The sequence below is a fragment of the Piliocolobus tephrosceles genome, chromosome 5 (genome assembly GCF_002776525.5).
Source record: "Piliocolobus tephrosceles isolate RC106 chromosome 5, ASM277652v3, whole genome shotgun sequence".
NCBI lineage: Eukaryota > Metazoa > Chordata > Mammalia > Primates > Cercopithecidae > Piliocolobus > Piliocolobus tephrosceles.
This window is the reverse complement of record NC_045438.1, coordinates 105,193,623-105,215,945: the sequence shown is the minus strand read 5'-3', so window position 1 is coordinate 105,215,945 and position 22,323 is coordinate 105,193,623.

The following is a 22,323-nucleotide window of genomic DNA, read 5'->3' as shown; positions in this document are numbered from 1 at the left end:
TGGTAGGTTGTACGTATCTAGAAATTTGCCTATTTCTTCTAGATTTTCCAATTTATTGGCATATAGTTGCCTATAGTAGCCCCTAATGATCCTTTGGATTCTGCAGTATTTATTATAATATTTCTTTTTTCATTTTTTATTTTATTTATGTGGATTTTCTTTTTTTCTTTGTTTTTCTGGCTAAGGGTTTGTCAATTTATTTAAAATTTCAAAAAAAAGTTTTGTTTCATTGATTTTTGTGTGTGTTTTTTAATTTCTATTTTATTTATTTCTGCTATCATCTTTATTATTATTTTCCCTTCTATTTCTGAGTTTGGTTTGCTCTACTTTTTTAGTTCTTTAAGATACATTGTTAGAATGCAATTTTGAAGTTTCTCCTCTTTTTTGATGTAGGCACTTACAACTATAAATTGCTCTGTGCACTGCTTTTGTTGTAACCCACAGGCTTTGGTATGTTGTGTTTCCATTACCATTTATTTCAAAAAGTTTTCCAATTTTCTTTTATCCCCTGGTCATTTTTATTTCTTCATTGATCCACTGGTCATTTGGATGCATATTGTTTAATTTCAGTGTATTTTTATAGTTTCCAATTTTTTTTCTTGTTGTTAATTTCTAGTTTTATTTCACACTGGTCAGGGGAGATAATATTATTTTATTTTTTGAATGTTTTAAGAACTTGTTTTGTCACCTAACATATGGTCAACCTTGCAAATGATATATGTTCTGAGGAAGAGTATGTATTCTGCAGCTGTTGGATGAAATGTTCTGTAAATATCCATTAGATCTATTTGGTCTATAGGGCAGATTAAGTCTGATATTTCTTTGTTAATTTTTCTGTCTAAAAGATGTGTCTAATTATGGATATGTGGTGTTGAGAACATGGGGTGTTGAAGTATTCAGCTCTTACTGTATTGGGGCCTACCTCTCCCTTTAGATCTAATAATATTTGCTTTATATACCTGGGTGCTCCAGTATTGGGTGCATGTATATTTAAAACTTGTATATGCTCTTGCTCAATTAATCCCTTTATCATTATATAGTGACCTTCTTTATCTCTTCTTATAGTTTTTGTCTTGAAATCTATTTTGTCTGATATAAGTATGGCAACTTCTGCTCTTTTTAAATTTCTATTGACACAGAATATCTTTCTTCATCCCTTCATCTTCAGCCTATATATCTTTACAGATGAAGTGTGTTTCTTTTAGGCAACAGATCAATGGGTCCTGTTTTTCATCCATTCAGTCAGTCTACATCTTCTGAGTGGAAATTTTAGTCCATTTACGTTCTATGTTATTATTGATAAGGATTTACTCCTGACAATTTGTTATTTGATTTCTGGTTGTTTTATGGTCTTCTCTTCTTTCTTTCATTCCTGTCTTCCTCTAGTGAAGATAATTTTCTCTGGTGATGTTATTAGTTTCTTGCTTTTTATTTCTTGTGTATACATTGTATGATTTTTGGTTTCAGGTTACCAGGAGGCTTGCACCTACTGTATTATCATGCATTATTTTAACCTGGTAACAGCGTAACACTATTTGCATAAACAAACTAGCCAAAAGAAAACTAATAAAAACTCTCCTGAACTTCTTCATCCTGCTTTGTAAATTTTTGTTTTTATTTATATCTTATTGTACTGACTGTTTTGAAAAGTTTTAATTATTATTTTATATCGGTTTATTATTTTGTGTTTCTACTGAGGATAGAGTAATTTACATACTATAGTCACAGTGTTATAGCATTATGTGTTTTAATTTGTAATTACTATTACCAGTACGTTTTATACCTGTGTTTATTTATTGCTTACTAAAGTCCTTTGCTTTCTGAATGAAAGCATTTCTTGTGCAACAGGTTTGCTATTGATGAAATCCACCAAATTTCGCTTGTCTAGGAAAGTCTTTATTTATTTTTCATGTTTGAAGAATATTTTTGCCAAGTATACTCTTACAGGGTAAAAGTTACTTTCCTTCAGCACTTTAAATATGTCATACCACTCTCTCCTGGCCTGTACAATTTCCACTAAAAAGTCTGCTGCCAGATTTATTGGAGTTCCATCGTATGTTATTTATTTATTTTCTCTTGCTACTTTTAGGATTCTGTCTTTGTCTTTGACCTTTGAGAGTTTGATTATTAAATGCCTTGAGGTAGCCTCCTTTGGGTTAAATCTGATTGTGTTCTAAAACCTTCTATACTTTGGATATTTATATCTTTCTCTAGGTTTGGGGAATTCTCTGTTATCATCCCTTTGAATAAACTTTCTACCCCGTCTTGTTCTCTATTTTATCTTTAAGGCCAATAACTCTCAGATTTTCCCTTTTGCAGCTAATTTCTAGATCCTGTCAGCATGCTTCATTATTTAGTATTATTTTTTCTTTTGTCTTCTCTTACCATGAATTGTCAAATAAGTTGTCCTTAAGTTCATTAATTATTTCTTCTGCTGGATCCATTCTGCTATTAAAGGACTCTGATGCATTCTTCAGTATGCCAGTTGCATTTTCAGCTCCAGAATTGCTACTTAGTTCCTTGTAATTATTTCAATCTCTTTATTACATTTATCTGTTAGATTTCTGAATTTCTTTATTCTTTTATCTTGAACTTTTTTTTTAGTTTCCTCGACACATCTATTTTAAATATTCTGTCTGCAAGATCATATATCTCCATGTCTCCAGGATGGGTCCTTGGTGCTTTGTTTAGTTCACTTGATGAGGTCATGTTTTCCTGGATGGTGTTGATATTAGTAGATGCTCTTTGTTCTCTTGGCATTGAAGTGTTAAGTATTTATTGTAGTCTTCACTGTCTGGGCTTATCGGTAGTTGTTCTTTCGAAGGCATTCCAGATATCTGATAGGACTTGAGTGTTGTGGTCTAAGCTATTTCTGCTTTGGGGACACCCCAAGCCCAATTATGCTATGCTTTTTGTAGATTTATACAGGTTCTGCCATTATGGCCTTGGCCAAGGTCCAGGAGAATTTTTTGGATTACCATGCAGAGACTCTTGTTTGCTTACATTATTTCCTCCTAAACATTCAGAGTCTCTCTCTCTGTTTTGAGTCATCTAAAGGTGGGGGTGGAGTGACATAAGCACCCCTGTGGTTACTACCACTGTGACTTTGCTGGGTCATACCTGAAGCCTGCACAGCACTGGATCTCATCCAAGGCCTGCTGTAACCACTCCACGGCAACTGCCTATGTTCACTCAAGGCCCTGAGGCTCTACAAGAAATAGGTGGTGAAGCCAGTCAGGCCTGTGTCCTTCCCTTCAGCGTGATGAGGTCCCTCAGGCCTTGATGGTTTCAGAAGTGCTGTCTGGGAGTCTGGGACTAGACTAAAAAAACCTTAGATGTCTATCTGGTGTTCTATTATATTGCAGCTGAGCTGGCACTCAGACCACAGAACACAGTCCTTATCACTCTTCCCTCCCCTTTCCAAAGGCAGAGGAACCTCACCCAGTAGCCATTGTCACCCCTGGCCACAAGGAATACTGTCACACGACCACAGATCTTTTCTTAAGGCCCAAAGTGTTCTAAATCAGCTTGTGGTGAATGCAGCTTGTCCTGGGACTTACCCTTCAGGTCAGTGGGCTCCCCTCTGGCCCAGGGCAGGTCCAGAAATGTTGTCAAATAGTTAAGTTCTGGAATCAGGGACCCCAAGAGCCCACTTGGTGCTCTACCCTCCTGTGGTGGTATTGGTAGCTAAGGTGCAAGCCAAAGTCTGCTCTACTCTTCCCTTTGTTTTTTTCTGAATCAGGAGTTTTGCCCTGTAGCCTCCACAGCAGGTAATGTGCTGAGCCTCACCTGAAGCCAGCAAGTCTCAGTGGCTCTGTAAGGCCCTTGATGTAGTACCTGGTTACTGTTGCTGGTTACTCAGGACCCAAAGGCTCCTCAGTTTGCAGACGATTAATGTTGATATGACTAGGTTCTTTTATTCAAACAATGGGTTCCCTTTCTGGTCCTGGGTGTGTCTAGAAATTTCACCTGAGATCTAGGCCCTGGAATGGAGGCCTTATGACACTGACCAGTGCCCTATCCATCCATGGTTGAGCCGGTATCCAAGTTGCAAGACAAAGTCCTCCTCAATCTTCCTTCTTCTATCCTCCAACAGAAGAAAGAGGTCTCTTTTGGAGTTGTGAGCTGTGCAGTCTGGGGTTAGGGGAGGGGAGATGCCAACACTCTTGCCTTTCTCACCTAGTGTCTCAGCAAGTCACGTGTCCCACTAGTCCACTGTCTCTGGGCCTAGTTCAGCCCAAGAACTCACCTAAGAGTTGCAGTCTTTATGGCCTAGACTGCCTTTCAAGTTTACTTAGAGAGTGAAAGAACTTTGGCCCTTGGTGGCAATGTTTGCAGACACTCAAGTTTGTACCACTGTTACTGGTAATTTCTCCCAGGTTAAGGCTGGTTTAACCAGTTCCTTTGTGAGCAAGTTTCAGTTGAGTTTGGTTTGGTTTTCTTTTCTGTCTAAGAGAATGGTTCTAGTTTCATTTCCAGAATTTGCATTTCAGTTCTCTATATTCCATGCAACTTATGCTGAAATTCAAAAACTTTACAGATTGGGATGTAGTCAAAAAAAGAGAAAAACAAAATACAATGGAGTATGTTTTTAGTGTTAAAATTTCTTTTTTGGAACTCTGAAATATAGTGTTTCATATACTCTATTGAACAAAAGACAAAAGAATATATTTTAAATGAAATAGTTACATCTTAAGTGGACAAAAGTTTTAAGTCCCGTTTTTGTTTTGTTTTTTTTTTCCTCTAAGATTATGTTTTTTTTTTTTTTTTTTTTTTTTTTTTTTCCACGGAGTCTTGCTCTGTGGCCAGGCTAGAGTGCAGTGGCGTGATCTTGGCTCTCTGAAAACTCTGTCCTCTGGGTTCAAGTGATTCCCCTTCCTCAGCTTCCCACGTAGGTGGGACTACAGTTGTGTATCACCATGCCTGGCTAATTTTTTTGTATTTTAATAAAGACGGGGTTTCCCCTTGTTGGCCAGGATGGTCTTGATCTCCTGACCTCATTATTTGCTGGCCTCAGCCTTCCAAAGTGCTGGGATTACAGGCGTGAGGCATCACACTCAGAGGACTATACTGATTTTTAAAGTCAAAAGTCTTCAAGCTGCTGTAATACACCCAGTAGTGGTAAACAGAAGAACATCCACAAAATAAAATTCATCAAGAACCAGCTCATTAAACAGCAATGCCTTTGAGTTGCTGGGACTGGGAGATGTTTAAATGGCTGAACATAAGAAAGCTAAATGGACCTAAGCTAAAGGAGAAATATTTTCAGGAAAGTATTCATCACACAAATTGGGGTAGAATTTCTCCTCCTATGCCTAGGGAACACAGAGGATGCTCACCGTATCAGACATAATGCAGTCAGCAATGAAGACAGATTGGTTAAGATGAAGAGTCCATTTTTCGATTCGATTTAAAGTTAGCCTTCAGAGTTTCAAAAACAAAAGCAAAAACACTGAGGGGAAGCTAAACCTTCCATAGAAACCATTTGATAGAGAGTCACTATGTAAAGATGCCCTTAAAAGACTTTCAGCAATAGCACAGGCAGAAGTCTTTCTGTCTTTAGTGAAGAGGCATAACAGCGAGAACCTTGAATTTCAGCATAAGTTGCATGGAATATAGAGAACTGGAATGCAAATTCTGGAAAATGAAACTAGAACCATTCTCTTAGACCAGAGTTTCTCAATGCTTTCCGTATGTTAACATCACCTTAAGGTGACAATAATCAAGTACAATTTAAAATTATAATTTCCTTGTGATTCTAATTGGCTGTCAGGTTTACTGCAGGTAAAAACAGTTAAAATTTATCACAAGAATATTGTTTAAGACAAATCTGTACGGTTATGTCAGACCACACTTTTTAATACATATAAGTGATAAGGTACAGTAAAAAAAATATATATATATCCATATTCTAACAAAATAAAGTATAAAATATTTATCAGGAAAACCACACTCCATGGGCAATCTTGGAACACTTCAGTAGGAGAAATTACAAACTAATATTTACAAGAATGGAGAAATTTCATATAACATTTCGCACTAAAACAACCTGCAATTTCAAAAATCATACGTATAGAAAATTGACTTGTGAGGTGAACTTTTAATTATTCAGCTAATTGCACCAGCATGTTAATGTGCTCACAGGTAAGAAGTGTAAGTCATATTTATACATTAAATAAGCTTATTTTTAAACTATGTTTTATAAGGTAACATTAAATCAATCATGTTGTAAAATTTAAAATTGAATGTATTTTACCTTTAAAAATTAATGCATTTCTTCCCTCTGCTAGCATTTGATAGCAGAGTCCTCAGATGCTTCAAATAGAAGTCAGTAAAGTCCAATAATAATATGATTTTCTTAAACAACTGGCATAATCAAAGTAAATCTTTTGGAAGTTCATTTTTTCAAAGTGAGGCATCCAACATTGTAAATTTTATTGGAAATCAGGTTTAAAACATCAACATTGAGAAAAAATATCACTCACTTTTGCAGAGAAAATGCAAATAAAATTCTGTAGGAACACTAAAATTATCCCTATAAAGCAAACTTAATTAAAATTTAAAAATTTAATTTTAAATGGAATATAAAGTTTAATTTTGAAATTTAACATTTGCTCTTCTGAAATATTTCAACCAGTATAATTATTTCTTTTTTATAGGTATTCTTTTTTTATGGGTTAAACAAATATTCAACAATGATGGACTAAAGTTGAAAGTGCCTATAAATTTGCAAATCTAATTTGTGAAACACACAATAACTATAAAGAAATACTTATTGTAAAGTTTGACTTGTAAAAGTGTTTGAAAAAGAAAGGTATTCTAAATGGGAGCACAAAGGCAGTAATATGTAAAATATTTTTGCTGAACTATTTACAGTTCAAAATAAAAAAAAATTGACTTGAGAATAACTTCCATGTAGCAGAATTTGTTCTGAGTTTACTACAAAATTGACAACTTAAGAGATAGTAGTTTCTCAACCTAAAATCATATGAACATTAGAGGAAATGTAAATAAAGATAAAAATTACTTAAAATTTAACTTCATCTTAAGTGCAATATGCAATTTTGAAAAAAATGCTGGTTATTTTGGAAAAATTAAAACTCAAGACAAGATTAAAAAATCTCAAGATGCTACTAAAATTTAACAATATTTGGCTGAGTATTAAAGTATGTAAATGAATATTAAGAATAATTTTGTACTATTTTAAGTATTTAACAGATATTCAGTGTATTTAATTTTCTTTTAATATGCATATATATGGTATTTTTTTCATATACACTTTCATATTTTGAAAATAATTTTTGAAGGATATATGCTATAGGTATACTATAAGTAATGTACAACACATTTGTTGGTTCATAACATGTTTTTAAAATTTGATATAAATTTGATTTTTATTGTCTCCTTACACTGTCAAGTCTGTCGTTCTATAGAAATAAGTTATGTAATCACCCGTTTTAGGATTTGACATCTTCTTGGAAACCTGGAAGCCATGCTTGTTTCACTGTTGGTGAAGACTGGTTTACTTCAAGTTCACTGATATCCTTCAAAGTAGCTTACTTTAACAGGGGACTGGAATACACATTTTTTTCATCTGCCCTTGGAGGTGTCATCTTGCTTCATTTTATATTTTCTTAGATTTTAACTAAATTGGATCCTGTCTATATTTTTAGCTACTCGATACTTTAAATATGCATTATAAATTTTGCTTAGACATGTTTTGAAAATTTTCTTCAGTGGAATCTTTAATTTGTAGTTCTTGTCTCCCTTTATGATATACTTTGGCATTGAAGTGGAAATTAAACCCATGAAAAATTCCATATACCCCATTACAACTCTTTTCTCTCTTTTGAATAATAGCGTGATATACTTTACACCAGGACCAAGGTCTTCTGACATTTTAGCTTCTAGTCGTTACCTTTGGACACTGCCACTCTTATTTTTAACTGGACACTTCTTAGAAGAACATAGCAATCAGATCTTCTTATCTACTTTTTATTCTATGTTAATTTATACATACGAATGAATTTTCTTGTAAATTTATACATATGAATGAATTTTCTTGTAGGTTGTAGAATGACACTTTCAAAATCAAAGTATACCAATTATGTAAGAAAATACTTCTATTGATAAATTTCCTACAAGTTAACCAAATTAAACTGACATCATTTTGTGACAAAACAAAATCTGGACTTTGCGTCCCCTTAAAACCTTGCTAAATGTCTAATTTATCAAAATAATAAATATATAATTTACAATTTTTCTGTTAATTTCAAGTGTGCTGCTCTTCTTACCCATTCAGATGTGTTTTAATGAAGTAATTAATCTGCAGTGACAAAGCCATTTCCACAACAGTTAAGTGCTAAGCATTACGAAAAAGCTCCTTTATTTATTTTTTATTTTTCAATAACCTAATTTAGCATTTACCAAACAAAAGCTGAGCAGGATATAACAAGTTTTCCTCAACTTCTGTGGTCAGATAAGCACATGTGAAACATTAATTGCCTCAGGGAGTTAAGCAGATTGGTTTATCATAGAATGTTTTAAACCTTACAGGGTGACCACGTGCAATATTAATCTCCAAAGAAGTATATGATAAGTAGGCAAATCTATTTACTCACAATCTATTTTTTTCTCTTTTCTGGAATAAGAATTGCATATCTTTGCCTCTTCTTAGAATATAAGAAATGCAATAAATAATTATGATATTTGGAAAGAAGTTAGAATTTGACCTCATTACAAAGAGAAATAGGTCAATTGAAGCAAACCAAGGGACAGTACAAATGTGTGAATTATCATACAAGGGCTTTAAATATTCAACTATCTTAAAGGACTAAGTTAAAAAATTAATGTGTGAAAATTTAGGAGCTAAATTTAGCAAAACACAGGTGAGTGAAATCTATGTAAACTTTGAATTTGAAGAGATTGTGGTAGAAATTATTCAAATTGAAAGCCAAACAGAGTATCAAAACACAGACTCTCTAGGGACTGTAGACATATCACATGTCTATAGATAAATACATATCTTTTATTTATCTTAGATATATATATCTAATAGATACATATCTTAGAGATAAATAAATGAATGCTATTGGACAACAAATTTATAAAAAATAAAACCAACACTTTTCTACAATTGTTGAAATATAAAACAACAGAACAAAAAAAATTAGACAAACCTAGTTCTAGATCCTTGACGAATCACCACACTGTCTTTGACAATGAATAAACTAATTTACACTCCCACCAACAGTGTAAGAGAGTTCCTATTTCTCCACATCCTCTCCAGCATTTATTGTTTCCTGACTTTTTAATGATCAGCATTCTAACTGATGTGAGATGGTATCCATCAATAATAGACTGGATACAGAAAATGTGGTACGTATACACCATGGAATACTATGCAGTCATAAAAAGGATGAGTTCATGTCCTTTGCAGGGACATGGATGAAGCTGGAAACCATCATTCTCAGCAAACTAGCACAAGAACAGAAAACCAACACCTCCTGCTTTCATTCGTAAGTGGGAGTTGTACAATGAGAACACATGGACACAGGGAGGAAAACATCACGCACTGAGGCCTGTTGGGGAGTAGAGGGCTGGGGAAGGGATAACATCAGGAGAAATTCATAATGTAGCTGATGGGTTGATGGGTGCAGTAAACCACCATGGCACACGTATACCTATGTAACAAAATTGCACGTTCTGCACTTGTACCGCACAACTTCAAGTATAATTAAATAAAATAATTAAAAAGTAGACAAACATAAAAAAATGAATACAAAGAAAACCCAATAAGCTTCTCAGTGTAAAATTTGAAACTGAAGAAAGGAGGAAATCTTTAAAAATACCAAATAAAAGGACACATTACGCAGAGTAACAATGATAAGAATGATGACCAAGTTTCATCAGAAACAATAGCTTCAAAATGACAATGGAATAATATTTAAAGTGTTAAAAGAATAAATATTCATTAACAATGTGGAACATAATAAGAAGTAAGAATTAATATATGCAAAATATTATGCAAATCAAAGACCTTTTAACACAGACATCTGGGATAATTTGTCTTTAGAAGACCTGCACTACAAGAAATGCTAAAAGAAGTACTTAAAGTGTAAGAAAAATAATACCAGATGGAAGTCAGAAAGGATTGAAGAACACCAGAAAGTAAATACGTGAGAAAATCTAAAAAAGAGTAAATTAAATTTGTCATTACATTCTCTCTCTGTCACCAACCCCCACCCCCCCACACACACAGATACAAGCTACAATGTGGATGAACCATCAAAACATTTTGTTAAGTGAAAGAAACTAGACACAAAAGGTCACTTTATTATTCTTTTGTGTAAAATATCTTGAATACACAAAATACAGATTGTTGGTTGTCAGTGGCTGAAGAGAGGAGGAGAATGAGGACAAACTACTTCATGAGTAAAAGATTTTACTTTGGGCCAATGCAGTGGCTCACACCTGTAATCCCAGCACTTTGGGAGGCTGAGGCAGGAGGATGAGGAGATCGAGATCATCCTGGCCAACATGGTGAAACCCCGTCTCTACTAAAAATACAAAAAATTAGCTGGGCATGGTGGCACATGCCTATAGTTCCAGGTACTCAGGAGGGTGAGGCAGGAGAATTCCTTGAACACAGGAAGAAGAGGTTGCAGTGAGCCAAGATCATGTCACTGCACTCTAGCCTGGGCAACAGAGTGAGACAGTCTCAAAAAAAACCAAAAACAAACACCGTCTCGGCCTCCCAAAGTGCTGGGATTACAGGCTTGAGCCACCGCGCCGGGGCCCTTGTGTCACATTTTAAACACTTTTTTTGTTTGTTTGTTTTTGGTTTTTTTTTTTTAGACTGTCTCACTCTGTGGCCCAGGCTAGAGTGCAGTGACATGATCTTGGCTCACTGCAACCTCTTCCTGCTGTGTTCAAGGAATTCTCCTGCCTCACCCTCCCGAGTACCTGGAACACAAAGTCAGGAGATCGAGACCATCCTGGCTAACACGGTGAAACCCCGTCTCTACTAAAAAATACAAAAAACTAGCCGGGCGAGGTGGCAGGCGCCTGTAGTCCCAGCTACTCGGGAGGCTGAGGCAGGAGAATGGCGTAAACCCGAAAGGCGGAGCTTGCAGTGAGCCGAGATCCAGCCACTGAACTCCAGTTTGGGCGACAAAGCGAGACTCCGTCTCCAAAAAAAAAAAAAAAAAAAAAGTGACACAAAAGAGCTAAAATGTAAAATTGACAAATGCACAAAATATTTTGATATCTTACAAAGTAATCGATTAATAGCGGTAATAAAAAAGCTCAGGATCGTATGGCTTAACTGCTGAGTTGTAACAAACATTTAAAAAGCTAATACTACTTCAGCCAGGCGCGGTGGCTCACAGTCTGTAATCCCAGCACTTTGGAAGGCTGAAGCAGGTGGATCATGAGGTCAAGAGATTGAGACCATCTTAGCTAAACAACATGGTGAAACTCCGGCTCTACTAAAAATACAAAAATTAGCTGGGCATAATGGTGCCTCCCGGTAGTTCCAGCTACTCAGGAGGCTGAGGCAGGAGAATCGTTTGAACCCTGGAGGCGGTAGCTGCAGTGAGCGGAGATCGTGCCACTGCACTCCAGCCCAGGTGACAGAGCAAGATTCTGTCTCAAAAAAAAATAAATAAATAAAATAAAAAAATAAAACATAAAAATAAAAAATTAAAGGGCAGGGCATAATTCCAAACATAGTTACTAGACTATCATTACCCAGAAAAGTACAAGTTAATATTTCTGAAGATCGTGATTTCAAAATTCCTTAACAAAATGTTAACAAATTGAATTCAACAACACAGTTAACAAATTATTCATTGTGATCAAGCATAATTCCAGGGATTTAAGAGTAGTTCAACATATGAAAATCAATAAATGTGATACATTACATTGCTAGAATCAAAGATAAAAACCGTATGATCATTTGGCCAAAAAGGCATTTTATAAAATTTAAGACCTCTTCATGTTGAAAATACTATCAACAAATTGGGTATAGAAATAACATACCTCAAAACAATAGAGGCCATATATTAATATTTCAAACACAGAGCTGGCATCATACTGAATGAAAAAAAAATGAAAATTTTTTCTGTAAGTTCTGGAACAAGATAAGAACACTTGCTTTCAACACTTTTATTCAATGTAATACTGCAATTCCCCCAGAGCAATTAGACAAGAGAAATAAATGAAGGGCATTTAAACTGGAAAGGAAGAAGTCAAATTTTTCTTGCTAAGTAATTTTATTGACATTAACTCCATCTTATAGATAATAAGCATTTGTATTTTAAATATGCATAGATGAGTACACTTAATTTGCTAAAACAAATACCAATGCCAGACAATGACAGAAAGAAAAAGAAAATGACAGAGCCATATATATCATGAATATAGATGCAAAAATTACCAACACAATTTTAGCAACCCTAATTCAACAGCACAATAAAAGGATGACATACCATGATCAAATGGAATTTATCCCTGTGATGAAAGGATAGTTCAACATATGCAAATCAATTAATGCAATATACCACCTTAAACAGAGTAAAGGATGGAAATCACATGATCTTCTCAGTAGATGCAGAAAACGTATTTGACAAAAATCCAACACTCTTACATGATAAAAATGCATATCCAATTATGTATAGAAGGAATACACTTCAACATAATACAGGCCATATGTAACAAGCCCACGGCTAACATTATAGACTATGGTGAAAAACTGAAAACTTTTCTTCTAAAATAATGAACAAGAGAAGAATATCTTCACTTGCCATTTCTATTAAGTATATTGCTGAAAACCATAGGTTGACAAACTAGGCAAGAAAAACAAGTAAAATATGTTGAAATTGAAAAGAAAGTAAAATCATATCTTTTGGCAGATGACATGATTTTCTCTGTAGAAAACGTTAAAGACTACACATAAAAAAGCTGCTAGAACAAATAAAGTCAGTAAAGTTTCAGGATACAGAATCAGCATACAAATAAATCAACTGCATTTCTATATACTAACAAAAAACTAGCCAAAAAATAGAAAAACAAATCCATACCCAAATCAAAGATATTATAGGAAAAAAAAAACTATATTCCAATATATCTCATGAACATAGTTGTAAAAAATCTTCAATAAAATATTAGTAAATTAAATTAATATATAAAAAGAATTACAAACCAAAACCAAGTTGGACTTATCCTAAATATACAAGAATGGTTCAACATTTGAAAATCAGTAAAGGCAATTCATCATATCAACAGGCTAAAGAAATCACAATCATGTGGAAATATAAATAGATGCAGACAAAACAGTCAACAAAATCCAACACTTATTCATGACAAAAATTCTCAGTCTACAAGAAATCGAATAAAACTTCCTTAAATTGATAAATAATATCATTTAAAAACCTACAGTTAATATCCTACTGAGTAGTGAGAAAAATAAAAGCTTTCCCACTAATATCAGGAACAAAACAAGAATGTCTCCTCTCACCATACCAGAAATCTAAGCTTACAAAATGAGACGAGAAAAGAAAATACGACATATACAGATTGACAACAAAAAATTGCACCGTCTTTATCAACATATGACATGATTGTCTATGTAGAGAATAAAAAAGGATCAACAAAAGCCTCCTGGGTCAAATGAAAAATTATTCCATGGTTGTAAGTTGCAAGATTAAAACACAAAAGTCAATAATATTTCTATATACCAGCCATGAACAAGTATAATTTAAAATTAAAAACACAGTATCTTTACATTGGCACCCAAAGAAATGAAATACAGAAGTATAAATCTAAAAAAAGTACAGCTTATATGTTATGAAAATCACAAAATTCCAATAAAAGAAATAAAATAACTAATAAATGAAGAGAAAGCTTTGCTTATGGATAGGAAGATACACAATTTTGAAGATGTCAGTTCTTCCCAACTTGATCTATAGGCTCAATGTAATCCTAGTCAAAATCCTAGCTAGTTATTCTGTGGATATCAACCAAATGATTATATAGTTTATATGAAGAGGCAAAAAAGCCAGAATAGCCAACACAATGTTAAAAAAATAACCAAGTTGAAAGACTACCACCTTCTGACTATAGAATAACTATAAAGCTACAGTATTGAAAGCAGTGTGGCATTGACTAAATAATAGACAAACAAACTAAGGAGACAGAATAGACAGCTCAGAACAGTATCTACAGAAATATAGTCAAATAATCTTTGAAAAAGAAGTAAAGACAATAAGACAATGCAATGGAGCAAAGACAATTTTTATTTTTTTTTAACAAATGATACAGAGACAACTGGACATCCACAGGTAAAAAAGTGAATCTAGACACAGAATTTATGCCCTTGCAAAATGAACTCAAAATGGATCACAGAACTAAATGTAAAAGGCACAAATGTAAATCTCTGAAAGATAATATCAGAGAAAATCCAGATGACCTTGAGTTTGATAATGACTTTTTAGATACTACATCGATGGTATAATGCATGCAAGAAACAATTGATAAACTGAGATTCATTAACATTTAATTATTTTTCTCTGTGAAAATCACTGTTAAGGGAAAACCACAGATGAGGAGAAACCATTTCCAAAAGAAGTATCTTAAAAAGAACTGTTATCCTAAACAAACAATGAATCTACTGACTCAATAGTAATACATTGAACCCAATGACTCAATAGCAAGAAATTGAATAACTGGATCAAAAAAAATAACCCAAAGACTTTAATCAACAATTTATGGAAGGAGATATATAGGTGGCAAATAAACATCTGAAAAGATGCTATATACCACATATTATCAGGAAAATGGAAAAGAACACAACAAGGAGAATCTATTACACACTTAGGAACATAACTAAAATCCAGGACGCTGAGAACACTAAATATTGACATACATGGGGAGTAACAGGAGCACTCATCCCTTCCTGGGGGAAATCACAAAATAGTACAGCCACCTTGGAAGACAGATTTTTTTTTTTTTTTTTTTTTTTTTTTTTTTTTTTTTTTTTTACAGAAGTAAACATGCTCACTATATTGTTTCAACAACCAAGCTCCTAGGTGCATATTCAAATTAGCGAAAACATGTTCACAAAAACACCTGCAAAAAGGTTGTTATAGCAGATTTATCCAGAGTCCCAAACTTGGAAGTGGCCAAGATGTCTTTTAGTGAGTTAAAGGATAAACTGTAGTGTCTTCAGAAAATTGAATATTATTTACTGCTAATAATAAATGAACTATTTAGCCAAGAAAAGATATGGGGTAATTTAAAAGGCACTAGAGAAAAATGTATTATTGCTATATAGTTGGTTTGTTGGTCTAATATTAGTAATGCCTTAAAAAGAACTATTCCGCTGGGCGATGGCTCACGCCTGTAATCCCAGCACTTTGGGAGGCCAAGGCGGGCGAATCACGAGGTCAGGAGTTCAAGACCAGTGTGGCCACCATAGTGAAACCCCATCTCTACTAAAAACCCACACAAAAATTAGCTGGGCGTGGTGGTGGGCACCTGTAAACACAACTACTTGGGAGGCTGAGGCAAGAGAATCACTTGATCCCGGGAGATGGAGGTTTCAGGGAGGCAAGATCTCGCCACTGCACTCCAGCCCAGGCAATGGTGCAAGACGTTGTCTCAAAACAAACAAACAAACAAAAAAGAAAATATTTATTTTGTGTTATCTAATCCTTTATATATTTGTAAGATAGTTAACTAGTCTGTGAATTGAAACACAATATTTGTCTTACTTTGATGTATTCATGTATTAAAATAATGAACTTGAATGCAAAAAACTCCCTATGTTAAAAATAATTAAGATAAATTATCATTTAAGAATTGTGAATAAGGGTTATACACATTTCATTTGAAGTTCTTTAGAATTTTATATTTTTCCATCTTGGTATACCTCTCCTATAGAAGTAAAGGAGACTTGTCCTTTACAAGGACACATAATTGCAATCTTTATTTGCTCCTTCTCAGTGGCTCTTCTCATTATACTTTGCTGTGACTTACAGCCTCCTTAGAGCATGTCATGCAGTAATGACCACCTTATTCATGAGAACGATGTGATGCAATACTAGGCAGCCACTAGGCTTGAAGAAAAGGCAACTTTACAGTGTTTTCTTAACTAAAAGTGTGAAAATTGTCAAAGCCAACCAATTTCTCTTCTATTTTTAGACATAAAACATTTCTAAAGCCAGATGCTGAAAATCATTGATACATCTTATGAGAAAGTTCTTACCTTTTTTTGTAAATCATTAAACCAATAATAAGTGGCAGGGAAAATAATTACATTATTATTAGGATGCTCAAAGGAATATCATACCAGTTCCAGTCCAGAGTAATTTTCTTTATAAATCCTCTCATGTCTCTGTGTATATATAATGGCTTTCTTGCAAGGAATTCAAAGTCCCACACTTAACTATCTCATTTATTTCTGAAATATATCCTTAAAAATATGTCATGATTAAAAATGAAAACAAAAATAGAAATTATTTATATATCAGCTAAGTGAAATGTATTATTCCAACATGCTGGTGGCTGCAGCCATGGGTTTAACAGAATAAAAATAAACAAATACTGTGTATTTGTCCATTAATCTGTTATTGCTGATTTTTACACTGCTATACAATAATATCTTTGTATGTTGCACTCCACATGAAAAGTAATTATTAAATAAAAATAACACACCATTTATAATTTCTGCAAGGTTTAAAACATGATTTGAATATTTCAATACAGCTAACAATCCACATGGCGCCACTATTCCTTTTGCCAATTTCACATTATGTCATATACAGCCCTTGTTATGTGAAACAAGTAAACTTTTCAAAGTTGCATATCTTTTAATGGTATTTTACTTCTTTGGTATATGAATATCAAAATTATTTGGAATACTGACCAAAGACAGAGCTGGGGGCAGATTTTGTTCTGATATAAAAATTTTGATTTTTTTTTCTGTACACACTTATCAAAAATAGATTAAACATTTGAACTTCCCGAGATATTTATTAAGAATTGAAATAAGATCCTGACTCCCTCCCAGATCCTTCTGTGGTCAGTAGAGTCTCTCCTGCTAATATATCTAGATATTGGCTGATATCTACCAAGAGAGTAGTTAAACTCTTAGAGCAAGTTCTCAGTGGGGCTATGATTTTAAAGTTACTGTGTAATGGAGTGTATTACCATTTACCATATGATGAGATAGCCTGTCTGTCAGCCAGGGAGCTGTTTAAAGTTATATGTAGGTCAAATGAGCCAAAAAGAGCAAAGGAAGATCAAGAATATTGAGTACCTCAAAAGTAAAATGATCGAAATATTTTAGGTAACAGGTGATTTCTTCCTATGTTTGTCTTAACTCTATTGATGAAGTTGATTATGAATTGTTGAATGCATTAAGTGAAATGAATTTCAAGGGCATGCATTTTTCCTCATGAGTAACCATATGGTATACATGTCCTCTTTCTACGAATGGTTTTATATATTATTATTTCTACTTACTAATGAAAAGTATCTTAACAGTTCCAATTTTCACTTCTGGGATCAAATTATGTTTTCATCTCATTAAGAATCACGACATGATTTTTTTCCCTGAGTATTTTCTTGGTTAAAACTGCCATTCATCTACCATTCACTGTTCAAAGATACTAAATAATGTTACATGATGAAAAGAAAAATATTTCATCTGTCATCTGTCTTTCCAAAGTCACCTTCACTATTAAGAGTACTATACCCACTTTCAAATATGGCCATGTTTAATATGTGAGTAATTGTAGGGTTTATAACAGGGAGTACATTATTTTTCTTACTCTGTAGCATAGACTGAAAATCAGAAATTAAAAAAATTAAAAATTAATTAAATTCCACCTTAACTCCCAACCAAATGAACATTTGTGTTAAACAGATGATAAACATATCTTTAATTAGAAATTTTCTATTTACCTTGTTATAATTTATAAAAAAATATTAATCAGTATAACTTTCATGTGTGGTTACATATTTCATATTATTATTAATAAATCTGTTAAAATTATTTATAATGGTGAATGTTTTCTGAGAGATCAACTAGAAAATACTGAGAACAAAGAAAATATTAAAAATTATGCATATAAGACAGAATATAGCAAATGTCAGACAAAATCTGCTGCTTTAAGGATAAGATCATTTTCCGGTAAAGAAAGACAAATCCTGCATTAGGTAAATGCTAGTCTTGTATCCAAATTCTGAAGACAAGTTAAAAACCAGCTCTTTACTCTTTTACATTTAATATTTTTTACACTCTCTATTTGTTAAAAAGGAGTCTCAAATTAGTAATACACAAATGATACAAACTTTAGAAAATTTCATGTCAGTCCTACGTGACTCAAGTTCTTACCACATCTAGAAAGACAAAATTCCTACTGATTCCTAATTATCGATTACATATTCTTCATAACCATGTTGTGTAAAAGCGTTAGTCACTGGGGGATAGAAGTCTAATTTTAACTCACATCTTAGCTTAGTGGGAATCTCTGTTCATAGACTTTATATATGAAGAATATTTTAAATGTAAACAGAATTTTGTGACTTTGATTAATTTCTTCATTACAGTAACAGGACATGACTCTTCCTAAGGCACTCTGTACACTGACTCTGAAAATACCTATTAATACAGCCAAATTCGAAAAGCAATTTCTCATGTACCATATGACTATCTCTTCCACTTTTCTAATATACAATAGGAAAAAAAAGCCCATATATGCACACAATACAATATATGAAAAAAGTTTTATTTTTTAAATAACACGAAATTGGAAAAAAATTATTATACTAATCCACTGGTGAAGTATTTAAACAAACTATAATAAAGATATAATACTGAACATTATGCACTTAATTGTAGTTTGTAACAGGGAGTACATTATATTTCTTACTCTGTAGCATAGACTGAAATTCAGAAATTTAAAAAAAAATAAAAATTAATTAAATTATGCATTTAAAAAGAAAAGGAGTGATGTTGGTAGATGAGACGGCTCACAAGTGTAAAGCCATATAGTACTCTGTCAGGTGCTATGATGAGGCCGAATAATAAAATAGAGTTTCAAGATTTAGTGCCAGAACTCCTGGAGTTAAATCGTAGTTCTGCCACTTAACCAGTCTGTCATATAAGAAGTTCCTTAACCTCTGGTTTTCAGTTTCTTCATCTCAAAAATCAGGGTTACTAGTACTTATTTCATATGTTATTGTGAAGATTAGTATATATGCATGCATATACACTGTAATATAATCATGTAGTCTGGATACAGTATATGTAAATATATGTGTGTATATGTATATACAGATATATATACACACACACATATATATACTGATAATGCTATGAGTGTATTAACCATATTAAAGTATTATAGTATGGAGTATAGTATAGTATAGTGTTGTGTAGTATAGTATAGCATATAAAGTATCATAGTATAGTTAATACACTTCAAAGGACAATGTAGATAGATACCAAATTAATAGTAGTATTTGTATTTGGAGAAGAATAGAGTGGAGCATTACTCCTCTCTAATATATTGATTCTTAAATCTCAATGTTTTCATGTATCAAAGACAAACAAGCAAGATTAATATTAATATTTATGTTAAATTCAACTTATTCAGTTAAGTTATGCAATATTTTAATCTCAAATTCCTTCTTTTTATGAAATTAAATTGCTTAGGAATATAGTATAAATTATATAGAAAAACAAGACATAAACAGGTTGAAACATTTAAAGTCAGGGAATCATTTAAGGGTCATTTTGAGTTGAAATTTTCAGATTAAGTTAAATCTGTATGATATTAACTGGAAATTTCAGGTAATTAGGACAGAATAAGCCAAGATATGAAGAACAAGCAGAAAAGCATTCAGATTTGTTTTCAGAATGCTTTATTTCAAATGCACTGTTGAACAAGTTACCTTACCTGTCTAAACCTTGGTTTTCCCATTGAGAAATTAGTATAAAGCTTCTTATCTGAAAGGGATAATGTAGGATAAAACATAGCAGTATATGAGAAAAGACTTTGTAAGCCATAAATTCTCATTTGTATGTGCATTATTATTCCATTGTTATTAAGAATATATATTTATATACAATACATATATATATATAGTATATATATATATGGAAACAGGGAGCTCAACTTCACTAGAGTAAAATAATTATTTTGACAAAAATATAAAATTCTGTTTTTATGTAGGATACTACAAAATTATGGAAGTATTTGGTGAGAGAGAAGTAGAAATTTTGGACTCAAATAATTGGTGCAAAATTATGCTTCAAAAGAGAATTAATTTGTCAGTAATATTCAGAGTTATGTCTGTTTTAATAAGCTAACATTTCTGAAATATGTATTATTGTGCATAACAGTTTCCTATGTGGCTTTACAAATATTATTTAATTTTGCGAATGCATGGAAAAGGCCCTACTTTTATTCTACTTTTAATAAATGTATGTCTCTGAGTCACAAAGAACTTAAATAACTTGACTGAGAAAATGTATCTAGAGAGTATTAGGTCTGGGGTATGAGCACACCCAGCCATACTCTCCTTATCATGTAGTGCATGCCCTTATGTAAATAATATGAATAATTAATATTGGGACTATGAAACTCTGTGTGTGTGTGTGTGTGTGTGTGTGTGTGTGTTTACCAGAATTCCAGAAAAAAAAAAGAAGGAAAACAAATGAGTAATCATGAGTTACAGATTAAGAAAACTATAAACAAAAACAGGTAGATGATATACCATTGACACCCTCCTCTGTCCCTCACCTCTCCTTGTGGAAGAACTATATTAGATATCACAAAGAACCAGTCTACATAAAGTTTTGATGGTGGAAGGGAGTTTTAGAAAGAATAAGTTAGTTATCTTTATTCTGCCATTTTTTCTTCTTTACCAAGAATATAAATTTGGATCTTGAAACCTGGGAAGAGATCATTTATTTCTAGATTTGGTTCCTATTTGGGAAATAATTGCTCTTTGTTCTTAAAAGCACAGGTAAACCAGAAGAAAGCATTTGTGTGTTTAAACTTAAGTATTTATGTTTATACTTAAGTACTTATGGTTAGCTTTAGTTTCTTATTGGAGTAGGGCAAATGAGACACCAGCTTTTTCTTATATGTAATCCTATCCATGGATTTGGTATAAATTATTTGCTGGGAATGAGAAGCACACATATCTTCTGTTTTTAAAAATTTGTACACAGCAGTAGGCAAGTAAGCATCATGCAGATATGACAGAGGAAACAGCACTCTGAAAGGACAGAAAAAGTTTGACATACATGAAAACAAATACAGCACAGTATGTCTTCAAACATCAGAGTCAAAATAAGAAAATACATAAAATGAAAAGTCAGATGAAAGAATACTAAATGAGAAAGACTTCCTCTTGGTTGGGAAATGTTTCTCTGTTTTTAGTAAGAGTAGGACAAAACTTTGATTATACTATCGTAGTATGTGCAGTGAAAAATTAATCAGTGGGAGCATCTGTTTGAAATAGAGATTCTTATAATAACAGAAAATTTGTTTTTTACAGGCAATCATTCAAGTTTGATAGGAACTTGTTCTGAGGTGTCATAGGATAATAGGAACCATATTATTGACTTTATAATTAGGTATGAGAAAACTGAAAGAAAAAAATGCATTTTAGGTACCTGGGACAGGAAAATGTTCAAATAGAAAATCAGAAACTTATGCAACTTTGAAAGGGCTGGAAGAGCAAAAGTTAGGAAAATTATTGCTAATGTAAAGGGACTCCAGAATTGAAGATATGGAAACGAAGCCATTGATTATGACTTCAGTGGCCAACAGCATTGAAGTGATTCTCACCGGATGATCTGAAACTGCTCACAGTATTCTTTTTCAGGTAACTGCTAATTCTGGCACAGTCACTGAGTCTTGCTTGCGTGCTTTTCATTGTCTTAACTCTACTAGGAGAAAATTGTGGGAAATACAGCTTAACAACTGTAAGAGTAAGAAGGGAACATGTGTGATGTTAAACTAATCACAGAAAATCCAGCATAGGTGAAAAGGTTAGAGACAAATACTCTTGATTGTAGTTCATGGATGAGCTAATGAATGTATGGGTTAGACTACTGGCAATGGAAGCTGAGATGATGAATAAACCATGATATCTAGAGCTAATATTTGACAAATAGCTAGAATTTGTCAAGGTTTACAATGTGCTAGAAATAGGGCTATAAGGTATATATTGATCCTACCTTCACTTAACAAATACTGATCTAGCATTTCCTTTGTATCAGGAAATATTCTAAAAGCTTTA